The sequence below is a fragment of the Antechinus flavipes genome, chromosome 2, assembly GCF_016432865.1.
Source record: "Antechinus flavipes isolate AdamAnt ecotype Samford, QLD, Australia chromosome 2, AdamAnt_v2, whole genome shotgun sequence".
In the NCBI taxonomy this organism is placed as follows: domain Eukaryota; kingdom Metazoa; phylum Chordata; class Mammalia; order Dasyuromorphia; family Dasyuridae; genus Antechinus; species Antechinus flavipes.
In genome coordinates, this window is record NC_067399.1 from 614,211,624 (window position 1) to 614,232,132 (window position 20,509).

Here is a 20,509-nt window from a genome sequence, read left to right on the forward strand (position 1 = left end):
ACTTCCATCAGAATACATCCTCAAACAGTATCGTTGTTGTGGTATATAATGATCTCCTGGTTCTGCTCATTTCACTTAGCATCAGTTCATGTAAGTCTCGCCAGTCCTCTCTGTATTCATCCTGCTGAACATTTCTTACAGAACAATAATATTCCATAACATTCATATACCACAATTTACTCAACCATTCTCCAGTTGATGGGCATCCTTTCATTTTCCAGTTTCTAGCCACTACAAACAGGGCTGCCACAAACATTTTGGCACATACAGGTCCCTTTCCTTCTTTAGTATCTCTTTGGGATATAAGCCCAGTAGAAACACTGCTGGATCAAAGGGTATGCACAGTTTGATAACTTTTTGAGCATAGTTCCAAATTGCTCTCCAGAATGGCTGGATGTGTTCACAATTCCACCAACAATGTATCAGCGTCCCTGTTTTCCCACATCCCCTCCAACATTCCCCATTATCTTTCCCTGTCATTCTAGCCAATCTGACAGATATGTAGTAGTATCTCAGAGTTGTCTTAATTTGCATTTCTCTGATTAATAATGATTTGGAGCATATTTTCATATGTCTATAAATAGTTTCAATTTCTTTGTCTGAGAATTGTCTGTTCATATCCTTTGACCATTTATCAATTGGAGAATGGTTTGATTTCTTATAGATTAGAGTCAATTCTCTATATATTTTGGAAATGAGGCCTAAAAGATGTGATTTTAATTGGAACTTAAAGGAAGCTGTGTAAGTTAATAAGGAAAAGTTGGAGAGAGAGAACTTTCCAGGAATGGAGGACAGCCAGAGAAAATGCCCAGAGCCAAGAGACTGGGTTATCTTGCCCAGTCTATCTTGTACCTGGAACACCTTGAAAGCAAGTGTCACTGATTAAAGCATCCTGAATTTATCAGTATTTCTTATAGCATGTCATTCAAGGGTTGCACAATATAATCTATATTTCCAAAACATGTCCTATATGCTTCTATTACATTGGTTTTTTTCTTTTTTAAATTGGTCTTCTGGATTCTTAATTTCCCTATACAAACCTTGAAACCTTTTAAAGAACTTCCCTTTTAACAAAGAAAATGTGTTATGGCTCACTGACCTGTGCAGTAAGCAGAGAGGACAGCATGTCATGTATCTAGAGTCTACCAGAGCTCCTTTCTGGAGAAGAGCATGGGGATATTTCATCCTCTACTCCCTGGGAGTAATGTTGCTCTATTTCATCTAACCTTGAGTTCAGCTTTGTTTTTGTGTTGGTTTTGATTCCTTGACTGTTGGAATTATGTATGTTTTTTTTGGTTCTTGTTCATGGATCTGGGTCAGTGCAGACAAGGTTTTCTGTAGCTCTCCGGGTTCTTCATATTTTTCATTTGGGAGGCGAGATCCAGGCCTATAATTTCACTGGTTACACCAATCAGAGAGCTCCTTGGGGAACTGAGAATTTAAGTAACTTGCTCAAGACAGTTATTTTGTATAATGGGAAGGACTCATACCAGGTCTCCCTAGTACCCTCAGTTCACTTTGCCCCACTATTTTTCTTATTCTTTTCTGGAGAGGAGTAACAGCTGAGTCCAAGGCTGTGAAAAATTCAGTGACTTAATTTTTGATAATTGTTGCAATCCATCTTCTCTCCTCTCTTTCTCCCCTCCCTCATGAATGGGTCACTTATCAACTCCATTAACAGCATAAACACAGTGTGACTAGCTTCCCATAGATCACACAAAATTGACTGTTTCCATCTTCTGTCATTGCCATTTTTATGGATGTGGGATGTGACTTAATAATTGTTTAAATTTGCACTTTAGCATGGACCCACACTTAACACCATATACCAAGATAAGATCAAAATGGGTCCATGACCTAGGCATAAAGAACGAGATTATAAATAAATTAGAGGAACATAGAATAGTTTATCTCTCAGACTTGTGGAGGAGAAAGAAATTTGTGACCAAAGATGAACTAGAGACCATTACTGATCACAAAATAGAAAATTTTGATTACATCAAATTAAAAAGCCTTTGTACAAACAAAACTAATGCAAACAAGATTAGAAGGGAAGCAACACACTGGGAAAACATCTTCACAGTTAAAGGTTCTGATAAAGGCCTCATTTCCAAAATATATAGAGAACTGACTCAAATTTATAAGAAATCAAGCCATTCTTCAATTGATAAATGGTCAAAGGATACGAACGGACAATTTTCAGAGGATGAAATTGAAACTATTACCACTCATATGAAAGAGTGTTCCAAATCATTATTGATCAGAGAAATGCAAATTAAGACAACTCTGAGATACCACTACACACCTGTCAGATTGGCTAAGATGACAGGAAAAAATAATGATGAATGTTGGAGGGGATGCGGGAAAACTGGGACACTAATGCATTGTTGGTGAACAATCCAACCATTCTGGAGAGCAATCTGGAATTATGCCCAAAAAATTATCAAATTGTACATACCCTTTGATCCAGCAGTGTTTCTATTGGGCTTATATCCCAAAGAGATACTAAAGAAGGGAAAGGGACCTGTATGTGCCAAAATGTTTGTAGCAGCCCTGTTTGTAGTGGCTAGAAACTGGAAAATGAATGGATGCCCATCAATTGGAGAATGGCTGGGTAAATTATGGTATATGAATGTTATGGAATATTATTGTTCTGTAAGAAATGACCAGCAGGATGAATACAGAGAGGACTGGCGAGACTTACATGAATTGATGCTAAGTGAAATGAGCAGAACCAGGAGATCATTATACACTTCGACAACGATATTGTATGAGGACATATTTTGATGGAAGTGGATTTCTTTGACAAAGAGAACCTGAGTTTCAATTGATAAATGACGGACAAAAGCAGCTACACCTAAAGAAAGAACACTGGGAAACGAATGTGAACTATCTGCATTTTTGTTTTTCTCCCCGGGTTATTTATACCTTCTGAATCCAATTCTCCCTATGCAACAAGAGAACTGTTCGGTTCTGCAAACATATATTGTATCTAGGATATACTGCAACATATCCAACATATAAAGGACTGCTTGCCATCTAGGGGAGGGGGTGGAGGGAGGGAGGGGAAAAAAATTGGAACAGAAACGAGTGCAAAGGATAATGTTGTAAAAAAAAAAAAAATTACCCTGGCATGGATTCTGTCAACATAAAGTAATTATTAAATTAAAAAAAATAGTAAAAAAAAAAAAATTTGCACTTTAACTAGGGATTCATTTGGAGCATTCTTTCTTACAGTGGCTGATCTTACAGTCCTTGGCTTTGAACGGACATCAGAAACCATCTAATTCATTCCCCTGTTTTATAGATGAAAAATTGAGTTTACATTTCCTTTTCAAACTTTTCACATCCTTTGACTATTTAACTACTAGAAAATAACTTACCCATAATATATTTGTCACTTTTCTATGGATCTTAGATCTTAGGTTCCTGTTTTTGAGATACTTGATACAAATGTTTCCCCACTTGACAGGTTCTTGTTCTAATTACATTAATTTTGTTTGTGTGAAAGTTTTAACATTTTATATAATAAAAACTTGTCGATTTTGTCTCATATAATTTCCTCTGTATCTTGTTTGCTTAAGAATTCTCCTAGCTACAGATCTAAAAGTTCTTATTTTTGTGTGGTGTGACATTTTACATTAGATTACTTATGCATTTGGAATTTGTTTTGGTGTGTGATGTAAAATGCCAGCATAGAATTTATTGACCACTGGGTCATTGAATTCATTTTGTGCTTTCAGATTTTCCTCATCTCTTCATTCTGTTGATCTGCTTTTTTTACTTTTATTTTTTAGCCAGTACTAGGTAGTTTCTATGTTAATTGTTTTTAAATATAATCTGAAATCTGGTCATCCTAGGTGCCCTTCATTTCTACTTTTTTAAATGAATGAAAAAGCAATTGTTAAAAAGCAAGTATCACAATTAAGATATTATATCATGATTTTTAGCAGAATAGCGAAGTGGTAGAATTGAGATTCATACTCTTAAGAGTTCTGATCTAAATTAGCTTCCAAAAATGACTCAGAATATCAGTCACTGTTTCTCTGATAACCACCTCCCCTCTCCACCTTGTGAACTTGGGAATAGATCAGCATGACATGGTGATTAGTGGAGGGATCCCCATATGTATTAGAGTGAAAAGAGATAGCATTTATTCATTCCATTTTAATCTTTTCAAGATCTCTGAGAAAGCTAACTAGTCACCCCTAACCAAAGCTTGGAAAAAGTGAGCCTATATGCACATCCCAGTCCTGCCACTTATGTGTGTGACTGTAGGCCTGTTACTTAGCTTCCCTGGGTCTCACTTCTTTACCTGCTCTAAAGTCTGTGATCCAGTGTCTGGGAGTTGCACCTCCAACTGCTTTAGGATAGTTCTTTCTGAGTATCTTGTTGCCCTCTCAAATACAACTTGTGATTTTCCCTTCCCAAACTAGCTCCTCTTGGCCTAACCAATTTTATCAACGGTATTGCCATGGATTGTCTCCCACGTTAGACCCTCTACCCTATAGAGAGGTTCTATCTATAACAGCTCTCAAGTCTGTCTCCTTTGCTGAGGCATAGGGGAGCTCCGGGACCCCAGAGTTATCACCTTTAAGAAGCTTCCCTTCTTTTGAGGGAAGTGACAGATGGATAAGAGTCAGAGGCGTAGCCCTGGGGAACCGGAAAGGTTTCATGTAGAAAATGGTGTTTGGGATGAGTTTTGAAAGAAAGAAGGGATTCAGAGCTGGTGAGGAGGAAGTGCGGGTACCTGGAGGCAGAGAGTGAGAAAGGGAGCCCAGCAAGTGGGAAGGTCCACGGACCATGGAGCAGTTTGTATTTGAAACCAGGGGAGCTGTTGAAGTTGTTAGTTAGAGATAGGAACTAAAATGGTCAGATCCCTGTACACATAAGCTGTATGGAGGATGGATGAGAGAAGGGAGGGAGGGAAGTGACGAGGGGCACAGCAAGGGAGTAAATGAATGAGAGAGAGGAGGAAATGACAGGATTTGGTAACTGATTATAGATGGTGTGAGGAAGGCCAACAATCAAGAGTAATGTTGAACTTGCAAACCTGAGATAGACGGCTAGGACGATGGTGTTGCCTTTCAAAGTAATAGAAAATTCTGAAGATGGGTGGTCTTGGGAGAAAAGAAAATGAATTTTCGTTTGACATGTTGATTTTGAGGTGCCCATAAGACATCTAATTTAAAATGTCAGTGATGTACTATTGGGGCCCAAGAGAAAAACTATTTCTAGATATATAAATCTAGAAGTACTTTGCATAATAATAGCTAAATCCAGAGGGGGCAAAAAGATCACTAATACAAGAGAAAAGGGCCCCTGGATAGGTGCCTAGGGAATGCCCATAGTTAGGAGCCAAAGAAAGAAAATGAGGAGTGGTCAGATAGGTTGAAGGGGAAATTCATCACTGAACCCTGGGCAAGAAAATGCAGAGAAGAGAGAAGGGTCATATCCAGGAGAGTGGGACAATTGAAAAAGTGCCGTGCTGGAGAAGACCAGAGGAAAGGAGATGGGGGGTGCAAGTTGAAGTAAAAAGAGATTGGAGGATGATCTCAATCAACTAATAAGTATGTACTCTCCACCAGGCCCTGTGGAATCAAGAAGAATGAATTAAGAATTAAAGAATTAAAAGATAGCTAATACACACCCAGCATGAAGATAAGATAAATAAATACAAACAAAAACAAGACTATAGTACAAGTTAGTTTGGGGGGGAGGGCAGCAGCAGTTGGAGGAGAGGCTTAGAAAAGGCTTCTACAAAAAGATAGTTTTAATTATTTTTAACATTGATTTTTTTTAAGATGGGAAAATGATGTCTGTAATTTTTTTAAAGTTTTTTATTTACAAAGCATATGCATGAGTAATTTTTCCAACATTGACCCTTGCATAACCTTTTGTTACAAATTTTCCCCCTACCTCCTCCCTCATCTGGCAGGTAGTCCAAAACATGTTAAATATGTTGAAACACGATAGATCCAATATTTGTATACATATTTATATAGTTACTGGTTGCACAACAAAAATCAGATCAAGAAGAAAGAAAAAGAAAAATTGAGAAAAAACAAAATGGCAAGCAAATGACAGAATGAGAATGTTGTTGTGTTCCACCCTCTGTTCCTATGGTTTTCTTTCTGGGTGTAGATGGTTTTCTTCATCACTGCACAAGTGGAATTGGTTTGAATCATTTCAATAACAATGATTTTTTTTTTAAATTTGAGTTCCAAATTCTGTTTTTCTGTTCTATTTTTCTCTCATCCATGGAGAAGGCAAACAGTGTATCAGTTATACATGTGAAGTCAGGTAGAACATTCCCATATTAGCCATGTTGCAAAAACAATTAAAAGTAAGAAGCATAAAGAAAATGAAAAATTTATCTTCTGTCTGTACCCAAAGTTCATCAGTTCTCTCTGGAGGTAGACAGCATTTTTCATTGTGGGATCTATAAAATTGTTTTTGGATCGTCGTATTGCTGAGAATAGCTAAAATAACTAATCATCATACTATGTATATTGTTCTGGTTCAGCTCATTTCAGTTTGCAACAGTTTGTATAAGATTTCTCGTGTTTTTCTGAAGTCATCTTGTTCACCATTTCCTATAGCACAGTAATATACCATCATAAGCATAAACGATAATTTGTTCAACCATTCTCCAATTGATACGCATCTCCTCAATTGCCAATTCTTTGACACCAGAAATAGCTGCTTATAAATATTTTTGTACAAATAGCTCTTTTATCCTTTTCTTTAATCTCTTTAGGATACAGAATTAGTGCTGTTGCTGGGTCAAAGGGTGTGCATGGTTTTGTAGTCTTTTAGGCATAGATAGTTTCAAATTGTTCTCCAGAATAGTTGAACCAGTTCACAATTCCACCAACAATGCATAGTGTCCCTATTTTTTACATCCATTTCAGCATTTATCATTTTCCTTTTTTGTCTTGTTAGCCAATTTGAAAGGTGTAAGATGATATCTCAAAGTTGTTTTAATTTGCATTTCTCTAGTCAATAGTGATTTAGAGCATTATTTCATGTTGACTTGTATTGATAGCTTTGAGTTCTGAAAACTTCATGTTCATATTCTTTGACCATTTATCAGTTGGGGAATAGCTCTTATTTATATAAATTTGAATCAATTCCTATATATTTGAGAAGCATTTTGTTTTTACAAAATCTTTTTTAAATTTTATGCATTTCAAATTATCAATTTTATTTCTAGTGATACTTTTTTTTCTTTAGTTATAAATTCTTCTCTCATTCATAGATCTGACAGGTAAATTTTTCCATGTTCCTTCTCCCTCTCAGTTTACTTATCTTAAATCATCTTTTGTGTCTAAATCATTAATCCATTTTGACCTTATTTTGGTCTACATTTCCCCAGAAATTTTTGTTCAGCCATTGAGTTATTGCCCTCAAAGCTTAGATCGTTGTGTTTGCCAAACACTAGATTAATATGATAATCTATTACTGTGTATTGTGTACCCAGTCTTTTCTACTGATCCATTACTCTCTTAGCCAGTACCAGATTGTTTTGATGATTACTGATTTGTAATACAGTTTGAAATCTGGAACTGCTAACAGAAGATGGTTCTTGTGCTGCATTTATAGCTAGCTAGTCAGAAAAGCAGTAATAAAATTACAGAGACAAAAGAGTATTGTATATGAGGAACAGAGAGATGTCCCATTTGACTAAGAAAGGAAGGAAAGAAAGAAGGAAGTTAACTTGAGATGGTAGTCTCGTGAGAGAGGCAAGATCGGCAGCTGAGAGTAGGGGAAGAAAAAGTTCGAAGCTTCTGGAGGAGTGCAACAGGGAACCAAATAGAGAAGAATAAAAGGAATTCCTTACTGTTGGGAGCATCCAGTGGAGATTGGATGGAATGAATTTAGGCTGTAAGGCACAGTTGCAAGATTTTTTTTCCAGTTGCAACTGGTGGCTTGAGATAAATCTGGGCTAAGATTTGGCAAGAAAAGAGCAGCAAGGGAGTTGAGAGCACAGGATAGGACAGAATTTAAATGGTTAACTATTGGCTTTTAAGGTGTAAAGAAGGGGAAAAGAGGGAACTCAATGGAAATACTCTTTATTTTCTCAACAAAAAATGAGGCCAGGAGTAGGGTGGGCAGGGGGCTTGTGCGGAAAGCTTTTTGGAGAGGTTTGGAACAGTGGAATCGAGAATCAGAGAGGAATGAAAGGCTTTACCTTGCTCCAGAAAGGAGGTACCTCACTTAAGTGCCTCATTTCTACCCACCTGATTATAAGGCCTCCTTATTGGTCTTCTCATATTCAGTCTAACCTTTATGTCAATCCTCTGCTCAAAACCCTACAAGAGGTTTCCTATTTCCTGTAGTATAAAGGTCACATTTCTTTGTCTTCCATCCAGCATGCTCTGGCACTATCAGGACTTGTAAACCTTAATCTCATGTTACTTCTTATTGTGCATTCTTGCTGCAGACAAACTGAACAGTCCTTCCCCCAACCTCACAACCCGGAACCATACCTGCACTTTCTCGCCTCCTGCTCCCCATCTGTGTGACCTCCTCTGCCCTCTTTGGCTTTTGACTTTCTACCCATTCCCTAAAACCCAACTCATATGTTCCAGTTTCTACAAAATCTTTATACCATCTGCCTTCATCTCTCTTCTGGTTCAGTGTTAGACAGACATTCGTAGATAGATACATATACATATGCACATGTATTTGTATACATTGATGCATATTCCTCAGACTCTTTAAACTTGACATCCATGAACTTATTTTTTAAAAGTTTGATAACTGTATTTCAGTGTAAATTTGTTTCTTTCACAATCCTGTTTTTTTGTTTATTATCTTGAAAATGGGTCTGTAGCTCTAAAGACTAATAGTGTCCATGGTACAAAAGTGCTAAAAATCCCTTTCTTCTGTTTTTCACTTTTAAAGAGCTTGGATATTATTTTGTATTTATCACTAAATGTGATAAGGAAGGCATAAGTCTATATGAAAAGTTAATTTTTGTGGGATTTGCGACATTACATAAAGTGCTTATTCTAGGAAGACCATCTAAATCAATATGAAAAGAAGCTTAGAAATCATGGAGGCCATATCTTTATTTTTTTATATGAGGAAAAAACAGGCCCAGTTAGGTCAAATGATTTCCCCAAGTCCCACAGCCTCAATAGTGGCAAGAATGATTGTGCTCTGGGAGTACTAGATTGCTAGACTTGGGTGACTGATTTGTTATCTAAATCTTTTCCCCCTAGGGCCTGGTATAGTGTTTTGTATCACCTGAGGTACTTAATAAAAGTTTAGATATTGAATGGTTCAGAATCCCTTTCTTGGCTATATTCTGATTGTTACTCAATTCTGTGGAGGCTAAAGTCTTTTCATCCTTTTGAGGGCGGGGGTGGAGGGGTGGAGGGGGAGTGAGAGGTCTCAAATTCTAATTTTCTGTAACATTGGAATGTTTTCCAGTCCTTTGGGTGTCTCCCATCCCATACATTATGACTTTCCAAAGAGTTCTTTTTTCATCTTTATTCTTTTTCTGACTCCACTGAGGAACAGGGCCTCCTGAGCCAAACCAGATTTTAAAACATGTTCATTGTAGAAAGGCTCAGAAGACCTCAGTTCTCATCTTATCTCTAACAATAGTAGCCATGTGACTATATGTAGGACCAACAAAAAGGAATCCTTTAGGAATATAAGGAATAAGAAGGGCCAGTTTTTAATGAATGTAAGTTTTAAAAAGTAAGGACCTTTTGGTAATCCAGGTTTTGCATACTAGTAGTTGTACTGGATTGAATGATCGGGAGTATTGGTTTAAGTTGACTGCCAGTAAATTAATGTGTGACTGAGACTAATCATGTACCGGAGCCTCAGTTTTCTCATCTGTAAAATAATAGAATTGGACCAGATGACTTGCAGAAGCTAGTTCTGACATTATGTTCTGTTCTTTGCCCCACCCCTTCTATCTGCTCACCATTGTGAGCACTTAAAAATCTTTGATAATGGCATTTTTTACCAAATTAGTATTAACAATAAAGTCCTGGGGAGCTAAGACAGCAGAGTAAAAGCAGGAACTTGCCCAGTCTCTCCCCGAAACTGCTTCAAACAGAACACCTAAAAAGATGAAGTGGAACTTTCTCCAGCTGAGGGCAATTTAGAAGCTCAGCCAGAAAAGTTCTGACACCAGGTGGGAGTCCAGCCTACAGTCCCAGCCCGGGCCCCATCTCTGAATCGGTAGCAGTGCTGGAGGCTTCTGGACCTCTCAGCCCAGAGATACCAAAGAGGACCTGGAAGGTCAGCAGAGAAGGTCTGTGCAACCAGAGCGGGAGCCCTACCAGTCAATCGCAGCAAAAGCTCGGACTTTTAGCATCAGCTAGGCTGAACTTCTGCATCAGCAGCACTGCTGGCAGCCTCTGGACCTCTCAACCTACGGACACCAGGGAGGACTGGAAAGGTCAGTGGAGAGGGTCTGTCACAACAGGTGAAAGCTGGTGTTCAGCAGAGCCCCAGTCCAGGCCAGCAGACTAGATCTTATAGCTACATAATGGGGCAGGGAAACACCTAAACAGCTCCAGGGCTGAAAAGAGTGCTTGTGATCACATTCCTAAAAGGAGTTCTGAAAACAGCTGCACAAAACCCCTGAAGCTTAGGACAGAGCCCTGGAAACAGATCCCTATTTAACAAAGAGTTAAAAGCAGGATAATAAGCTATTAAAATGCATAGAAAGCAAAAAAAGTTTCTGACCATTGAAAGTTTTTACCAAGGAAGATCAAAACCCACACTCAGAAGATGATGATAAAGTCAAAGCTCCTACATCCAAGGCCTCCAAGAAAAATAAGAACTGGGCTCAGGTCGTTGTAGAAAAAAAAAAGAGATTTTGAAAATCAAATAAGAGAAAGAGAAAAAAAAATAGGGAAAGAATTGAGAGAGAGGTACAAAAGGAAATACAAAAAGCTAATGAGAAAAATGCCTTAAAAACCAAAATTAACCAATTGGGAAAGGAAGTACAAAAGCTCACTGGGGAAAATAATTCCTTAAAAAATAGAATTGAGCAAATGAAAGCTAATGATTTTATGAGAAATCAAGATAGAATAAAGCAAAACAAAAAAAATAGAAAAAAAAGTTAAATATCTCGTTGGAAAAACAACTGACCTGGAAAATGAATCCAGAAGAGATAGTTTAAAATGTATTGATCTACCCAAAAGTCATGATGAAAAGAAGAGCACAACATTATCTTTCAAGAAAGGATCTTTTTTTCCCTCTCTTTTTTTTTCTTTCTCTTTTTTATTTATTAAAGCTTTTTATTTACAAAGCATATGCATGAGTAATTTTTTCCAACATTGACCCTTGCAAAACCTTTTGTTCCAAATTTTCCTCTCCTTCCCTCCAACCCCTTCCCTCGCTAGAAGGTAATCCAATACATATTAAATCTATTGCAATACATGTTAAAGCCAATATATGTATACATATTTATACAGTTATCTCTTTCAAGAAATTATCAATGAAAATTGTCCTGATATTCTAGAACCAGAGAATAAAATATAAATTAAAACAATCCACCAATCACTTCCAGAAAGAGCTCCCCAAATAAAAATTCCCCAAAATATTATAACCAAAATTCAGAACTCCCAGGTCAAGAAGAAAATATTGCAAACATTTAGAAAGAAGCAGTTCCAAGTATTGTGGAACCACAGTCAGGGTAACACAAGATTTAGGACCTTCTATATTAAAGGACCAGAGGACTTGGAATATGATATTCTGGAGAACAATGGAGGTAGAGTTGCAACAAAGAATCACTTGTCCAGCAAAATTGAGTATAATCCTTCAGAGGAAAAAATGCTCATTCAATGAAACAGGATTTACAAGCATTTGTGATGACAAGAAGAGTTGGATGGAAAATTTGATTTTCAAATACAAAACTCAAGAAGCATAGGGAAGTGATGTAGTATAAGGGAATTAATAAGGTTTGTTTACATTCCTACATGGAAGGATGATGCATTAGAATGTTTTCATTATGAAAGTTAGCAGGTATATAGATGGAGGACACGAGTATGAGTTGAATGTGAAGGGATAAAATCTTTTCTAAAAAAATTATGAAATTAAGGGATGAAAGAGGAATGGAGTGGGAGAAAGAGAAAGAGAAAAGTGGAATGGTACAAATTATCTGCCATTAAAAAAAAAAAGAGGCAAGAAAAAGCTCTTATTGTAAAGAAAGAGAAGGAAGAGAGAGTGGAATGTGAGTGAACCTTTCTCTCATCAGAATTGGCTCAAATAGGAAATAACATACATACTCAATACAAGTATAGAAGTTCTATCTTATCCTGCAGGAAAATAGGAAAGGGGAATGGGATTTGGGAATGGAAGAGTATGATAAAAAGAGACAGCATATTAGTAGCAAAACATTTTTGAGGAGAGACAGGGCACAAAGAGAGAGAAAATATATGGGGGGAGGGGGAGAATAGAACTAGTAATAGTATTTATTAAAAAAATTTTGAAGCAAGTTACTCTAATGAAATAATATTCTCTGCGAAATGATGAGCAGGATACTCTTAGGAAGAAAACTAAATAACCCGGAAAGTCTTCCATGAATCAAGTGAAAATATACTGTATACAAAGTAATAACAATGTTCTGGGATGACCAGCTGTAAATGACTTTGCTATTCTCAGTATAATCATGTATAACTGTACGAAAGGACATATGGTGACAAATTCTATCCATAGCCAGAGAAGGAAGTTATCGAGTCTGTATAGAGATCGAAACATTCTCTATTATTCTATCTTTCTCTTTATTTTTAACTTAATTTTTCTTGAGAGTTTTTATTTTCATTAGGGTGGGAGATCTGTTTTCACAATTTGACTATAATGGAAATGTTTTGCATAACTTCATGCAGTTTCTTAATTGTGGGTGGTGATAAGCAGAGAACATAGAACTCAAAAATCTTAAACAAATGTAAAAAGAAAATTGTTTGGAACATAATTGGGAGAAAATATTAAATTAATTTTTTAAAAAAATAATAAAGTTCTCCATTGAACCCAGTAATAGGATAATGTGATGATCAATTGTGATGGACTTGACTCTTTTCAACAATGAGGTGATTCAAGGTAGTTGTAGCTTGTAATGGAAAGTGCTATCCATGTCCAGAGAAAGAACAATGGAGACTGAATGTGAAGGATAATATTTTTGTTGTTGCTGTTTGTTGTTTTGTTTTCATCCTTTCCTCCCCCCCCTTTTTTTCTTTTTTGCATAGCATGATGAAAATGGAAATATGTTTAGAAGAACTGCACATGTTCGACCTATGTTGCATTGCTTGCTCTCTTGGGGAGCAGGAAGGGGGAGCCTGGGGACAGAAGAGGAGACAATTTGGAGCACAAGGTTTTGCAAAGATGAATGTTGAAAACTATCTTTGCATGTATTTGAAAAAAATACCATTTAAATTTTAAAAAGAAGGAAATTCTGAGAAGAAAAGATTTTCTTCCTTGCTTTTTCCTTCACTTAAGCTTTGGTATGAGGCTCTTAAGAGGGGGAGAGAGGTAAGTATAAGAGGCTTAGTTTAGGGAATACATTAAATTCAAGTGTGTCTATATATATACACACAGTAGTGCCCATATTTAATCTTTCCTCTTCCTTTTCAGTGATGGCTGATATATTCATGGAATATTAAGGAGAAAAGTTAGAAGGTATAGTTAGTGAACCTCCAAGTTGTTGCATCTATTGCTTAGTGAAAGATGGGATGGTGAGGGTTACAGTAGGTAAAGTAGAGAAATAATGATTCATTCATTAAACATTTATTACCTGCTCTGAGCAGCACTCTGGGTGCTGGAAAGATGCAAATTCAACTAGAGAAACTCTATATGCAAGACACTGAACATGACTCTGGAAATGCTGGGATGAAGAACAGGCCCTTTTTTCAAGGAGCTTATGCTCTAGGGATGGTGTATGCCATGTGTCCACAAGCACAGTAAAAGGAAGGAGAGATCACTTTCCCGCTGGAGGAAAGGATAGAGAGGAGCTGGATCTTGAAGGAAGAGAGGTTTGCAATAGGTGGAGTTGTGGAGAGAACATTCCACATGAGAGGCACAGCCCATATACAAGACACGAAGGTGGGAGAAGACAAATGGAGATTAGTGAAGGGTTAGTCTCGTTTGACCAGAATGGGCTGTATATAAAGGGGAGCCAGGGACAGTACGACTGGAATGGTGGGTTGGAGAGCTGTGTCCTCCACTGGCTAGGGACCTTTAGGAGCCCCAGAACAGGGCAGTCCTGTGCTTTAGTTGTTTTTGCAGCCTTATAAAGGATGAATGGGAGAGCAAAAGAGACCAGTGGTGATTCATGGGTATGGAAAGGAAGCACAGCCCAGTCCTGCAAGCTTATGTTTGTTGTTGTTTGCGGAGACAGATGGGGTTAAGTGACTTGCCCAGGATCACACAACTAGGAAGTGTTAAGTGTCTGAGGTCAAATTTGAACCCAGGTCCTCCTGATTTCAGGGCGGGTGCTCTATCCACTGCACCACCTCGCTCTTCCTCCTGCAAACATTTATTAAGCTCCTGCTCTGTACAAGGTACTCTTTATGCTAGGAGCCAGGAACACAAAGGCAAAACTAAAAATGGCTTCTGATCTCAAGAAGCTTCTACTTTACTGGAAGATTTAAGAGATAGTTCAGACGCAGTTTATTGGATGTAGAGGAATGAGGAAGAGTCAGAGATAATAAGATGGGAGACTGGATGTGTAGATTTGGGGACTGTCATCATAAAGGTTACAATCTGTGCTGGTAGATGAAGTTATCTACCCCTAAGGCCCATAAGGAGCTTGTCATTTTGGGGTAATAAGTGATGTGGACAAATTCTGGTAAAGTAGGGGAAAAGCAGCTGTGAGGTAAGGGGAAGGACAGGTCACTTCTAATTGGGGTGGGGGGAGCGGTATTCATTTAAGAAATAACAGTAATGGTGGAAAAGCTACTGTTGTACATGAGCATTTGTCCTACCAAAGCTAGGTTTCCAGTCAGAAATCTCTAGGTTGTGCAGTGGATAGAATCTTGGCTCAGAAAAATTAAATTTTAATTCTTGTATCAGACCCTTATTAGCTGTGTGACCTGGGCAGGTCACTTGACATTTGACTCTGTTTCCTTAAATGTAAATGAGAAATAACAGAACCTTCCTTCCATTGTTGTTGTGTCAGTAAGTACTCAGCACACTACCTGGCTCACAGTAGGTCTTAATAATTGCTTGTTTCTTTCCTTTCAACACTTTAGTCTTAGTTAAGATAAACTGTTTGAACTGTTGTGGAGGGTCATCATCACTTTTTTTTTTTTTTAAAGGGATCTCCTTTGACTGTTGAAGTAGTAAGCAGCAAAGTCCCCAGATTGGTGTCCCCTTTCTTCATACTCAGAAGTTTATGATCCCTCTAGAGTGAACCCTGAAATTGCAGTTGTCTTTCTAGTCTGTACAGAGCACAGCCATCAGGGTTAAGTATGCACACCTGTGTCTCCCCCTCCCCCTCATGTTTATCCATTCCTTCTGCCTCTCCTTGCTTCTCTTCCTTCCTGTCCCTCTTCCTCTCCTTTCTCTCTCCTCTCCCCAGAGAGGTTACGCTGAAAGCAGATGCCTATTGTCTTTTAGCTTCCTGCCTCCTTTCCCAATCCACTGGCAGTCTGCACCCCCATGACAAGGAGAGGAAGGAGGGGTATCTCCAAGCAGACACCAGCCGGGACCTGCCTTCAGCAGCCCCATCCAGGACATTGACTTGTGTTTCACTGTGCAATCTTGTCCTTATCTTCAGCGCTGCGTGGGGTGGGGGTGAGGAGGGGGCCCCCTGCACACTTGGCAGAATGGGAACTAACCTGATGCCCTGCTCTCCATGAAGCACACAGCTGCCTGACTCACAGTTTTGCCCTACAGAGCTGGAACCCTTGTCAGACTGGTCCTGGGAAAGGTGAGGTGGCTCATTCATTCATTGCCTCAGCCAGCTCTTCCTCTGTCCCAGGGGATAGACTGCTTGGGAGACTCGTGGTCCCCTCCAGAGCCATTTTTGGCCGGCCAGTTCTGCTGTCTGGCTGATCCCGAGGCCGAGGCGCGCAGCCTGCCCCCGCCACAGAGCTCCTTCCCTGCCCCCGTTCCCCAGCCTGGCCGCACAAGGGAAGTAAGGATTGGCTTGGATTCAGCTCTGCCCTTCCACAGGGCCACACGAAGTAAGACTCGGTGATCCCCTGGTTTGCCCCAAATCATCCAGGAACCAAACTGCCGTAGAGCTGACTTGGGCCATAAGGCTAAGGTGGGTTCTTGTTTGGGATTCATTCTCAGCAGCTTCAGGACCTCGGGGGGCCCTGTCTGCTTCATGGATCCCCACTGTGCTGTTGGAACGAGTTCAGGCTATGTGACAGCACCTGGGATGCTGGGTGTTGGGCCATAAAGGAAACTGTGTCAAACCCCACCTTTTCCTCCCGAGTCAGACTCAGAAGCATTTCCTTCCCTAGCACAGTCCTCTTGTGCTTGGGCAGGTTTTTGGTGACCTCCTTGACCTTCAGAAAACCAGAGTGTTGTACAGAGGAGTGAGCAGCTGTTGTGGGCATGCTCAGAGGTGTGTGTCTCTGGGCCCTATTCCATCCTTCCTCTGGCCATTTGTTTGCTATGCTATTATCATCCTAGGGAAGGGAAGAAGCACAAAAGGAAAAAATAATGGGGACAGGGAGATTGCTGGGTAGATAGGAAAGACACTGGGCTGGGAATCAGGAGCCTTGGGTTTTAGCCCTGACTTTGCCATTAGGTACTGGGTGACCTTTACCTTTGTGTCCATTTCCCAATTAGATGAGACATTCTGCCATTTGAGCCCTTTCAATTTTAATGCTTTATGATTGCATCCTTGGGAGCAAGGAAAATAGAGGAAGGAATGGGAAAGGGCAGTAAGCATTTATATGGCATCTACTATGTACCAGGCACTGTGTTAAATGCTTTACAAATATTACCTCATTTGATTCTCACAACAGTCCTGGGATGTGTGGCTTATCTTCATTATCATCCTAATTTTGAAGTTCCAACTTTAAAAAATGATTTATGTTTACCCTGTGGCCTTAGGCAAAGGCATGCACAAATATTCAGAAAGGCAAACTATCCACATCTAATAAATGCCTTTTAAAGTTCTATCAAAGGCTCCTGTTCTTTTTCAACTAAAGGATATTACTTTAGCAAATAGCATGATCATGGAGAGGGACACATGAGCCAGGACCCAGCTAAAGCCTTCATTTGGAGTCCCAGTTGGAGACCATTGGGACCAAGGGATAGGTCACAGAACAAGGAATTGAGACTGATTTGCCACTTCCTTATTCATTGTGAGTTTTATGGACAAGACCTTAATAAGAAGGGTTCCACATTGCTGTCCCTTTTCAAACATCATCCTCCATGATCTCTCTGTAGCATTTAACAGTGTTAGCCTCTGCTTCTTCCTCATTGTTTTCACCCCAGTGCTGTCTCTTGGTTCTCCATCTGACTTCTCTGGCTCTTGCTTCCTCTTCATCCACTTGATGCTCACTCACTGGAGTCGGCCATGACTCTGACCCCATTGCTCTCATAGAGGGCTCATTTACCATCTCTGTGTAGGTGATTTCCAGATCTTTGTCCAGCCCTGCTTTCACTTCTAATCTACAATCCCAAATCACTAATTTCCTCTTGGATGTCGGACACTGGATATCACACAGACAGAATACTTACTGTTACTTAGTCTACAACATAGTTCATTATCTTTTCCTTACTTTCCCCCGCCTTCCCAAGCCTTCTGAGAACTTCCCACTGTACTCAGCCACTCAGTCTCATGACTGACACCTTCATCTGCCAAATCTTATCATTTCTTTCCTAGAACATCTCTTGAATATGGCTCTTTCCACTCTTACAGTTAGCACTCTAGCTCAGTTCTTATCAGCTTGGCTGGACCATTTCACCAGCCTCCTTTTCTCCCCATTCCAATCCGTGTTTCACTTATCTGACCAAGTGGAGGTCTCACCATGCACCTCTGCACATCCCCAATAAGAACAACACACCTCCAATGACTCCTTGGAACGGGGTCCTCCAAATACAGAGTCCTTCCCAGCCTGGCTCTTCCTACATTTCCTTTCCTTTCTTTGCTCCATCTCCATACATTCTCTGCTTGCTGATCCTTGACCAGAATGCTTCATCTCTTAATCTCTCTGCCTTTTCACGGACTATAAGGTCATCCTAGAGTGCTCTCTCCTGATCTTGCTGTCTTCTAAAAACTCTTAACTTCTAGCACTCTCTTCTCCTTTCCCTCTCCCTCTTCCCTCTTCTCCTTCTCCCCCCCCCCTTTTTCTCCCCCTTCATCCGTCCCTCTCTCTCCCTTTCCCCCATGTGAGTATCTGTCCATATATTTAAGCCTTTGTTTCTATAAATAATCTTCTTGTATTTATTACTATTTGTATTTATTATTATTTATTATTGTTATTCATTTGTTTCAGTCATGCCTGATTTCATAACCCCATTTGTCTTGACCCCATTAGAACAGACCTTCCCTGCAAATTTTTCCAAGTTGTCTTGGACTAGAAAGTTGTGCGCCTTGTACTTTTGTTGGTTCTGGTACTCTAGAATTCGCTTTGAAATTTTATTTTAATATTGTTAGGAGAGGAATTTTGGGAAAGCTCATTTGAATTCCTGCATTTTCTCTGCTGTCTTGGCTCCTTTCCCCTTATTTTTTAGCTGTTTCATGTATGTCTTGTTTTTTCCAGACTATTAAATTTCTCTAGTGAACACATTTTTGATTATGTGTCCAGATTTGTGCCTTGCTGCTGCCCCAGTCCTTATCCAAATCTCCCTCATCTTGTGAATTATTATCCCCAGTATCTAACTCAGTATCCAGTGTCCTGTGTCTCCTGTAGGTCTTGTGGTTTGAGTCTTTTCTCTCTCTCTTATACACACATTATTTCCAGATTTGAAAACTGCTCTCGTCATACCCCCAACATGTTCAAGCCCACAAAGGTTCCCCATTGCTGAGTGTGTGAAGTCTGTGTCCATTTTTGGACCTCAGTACCCTTCCTAATATCACACTGTTTCATCATCCAAATTTACTACATGTGTTTCCTGCCTACTGGCTTCAGAGTCAGTCCATGTTACCCAGGATTTTCTGGAATCTTCTTTTGTCATTTCTTCAGGCACAATAGCACTTTCTTATACCACAGTTTGTTCAGTCTTCCTCTGGAAGCTTAACATTTTTCTTGACAATGTGGAAAATCTATTTCTTCCTTTGTGGTTCTGCTTACAGGTCTCTCTTTTGGGGGAGATCTCTAGATCTAAAATAATTTTTGACAGTGGTCAATGTTTTCTGTGTTTTGCTTATCTCTCTGGCTTTAGTTATTGAGTTATTGAGGCTTTATGCACAGGTCCCTTGGCCATACTTGGTCTTGCTCTGGGTCACCTATGTCCTTAGGCCTCCTTCTAGGATTAGACTCCTTCTGGATCTTTGAGATTCAGGACATTGAATCTCTAGGGCCTTCTCTAGTATCCTGAACTTTTGAGTCCTGGCTGTCCCAGTCTGAATGCCACCATGTATGCTGATGGCTGCCTGTTTTCTTGCTGGCCAGAAACACCTAAGCTTGCAGGCTTCCTGGTTTATTTCTTCTTGTACTGGGAGGTTATGCTCAGCTGAATTGATGATGACTTTGCATTTTCCTATTGATCCCTGACTTCCAATTGACATTCATTTTTACAGTTCTGGGGCAGAAAGAGTCAATTTTATGTCGTTTCTCATTAAATTTATGGTGAGAAGTTAAGGATTTTGTTAGAATAGATGTGTGGAATTTGGGTCTTATTCAGGTTAACACTTTTGACTGCAAAATCTTAGATTTATTCTGGTCCCTCTGCCTAAGGTTTTTCTTCCATGTTTATTGGTGGCTCCCAGTGACATCATGTATAAAACAAAATGGGTTGGACTGGATGGTATTTAAAGTTTCTTTTAGCTTTAAATGTATGATCTTCATAAAAACTTACTGGTACTTGGCTACAATAACTCCCCAGAGAGGTTGTGATCTGGCCTCCTTGCTTAAATATTTCCATAAGACGTTCCATTTTTCATCTCTAGACAAAAGAAACATATTAGTTTCTAATAATTCTAGTGCTTTCCTCCTGTTGATTATTCCCTGTTTATCTCATGTGTGTATGTAGTTGTTTGAATGTTGTCTTCCTCATTAGTTTATGAGCTCAAGGATGTGGATTGTCTTTTGAATTTCCTTATATATCCTCAGTATTTAGTACAGCTCCTATCACATAATAGGTATTTATTAAGTGCTTATTGACTGACTTAGTGCCACACAATGGGAATAATAATGCCTACACTGTCTCAACAAACCTCATAAGTTTGTTGTGAAGAAAGTATTTTGTAAACCTTAAAGTATTATATAAATAGGAGCTATTTTTATTACCACTAAAACAGTTTTGCCTTTACAAGTCATCTTCCCAACTGGACTACCAGCTCTTTTAGAGCAGGAACCATTTCTTACTATTTTTTGATGGCTTAGTTCGGCCAAGTGGTGTTCAAAGCTCC

General features: G+C 39.2%; 1 protein-coding gene and 1 long non-coding RNA gene across 2 annotated transcripts in view; one reads left to right on the forward strand and one right to left on the reverse strand.

Moving 5' to 3' along the window:
* The window catches only part of UBTD1 (ubiquitin domain containing 1), a 59,425-nt gene that overhangs the window by 23,682 nt on the left and 15,234 nt on the right, over positions 1-20,509 (forward strand). The gene's annotated exons all lie outside the window — the stretch shown is intronic.
* LOC127551755 (uncharacterized) lies at positions 1,727-15,121 on the reverse strand. The gene is made up of 2 exons (XR_007951162.1): positions 11,329-15,121; positions 1,727-5,894 (listed from the first exon to the last, which is right to left on the reverse strand). It is a non-coding gene; the product is annotated as an uncharacterized LOC127551755 (long non-coding RNA).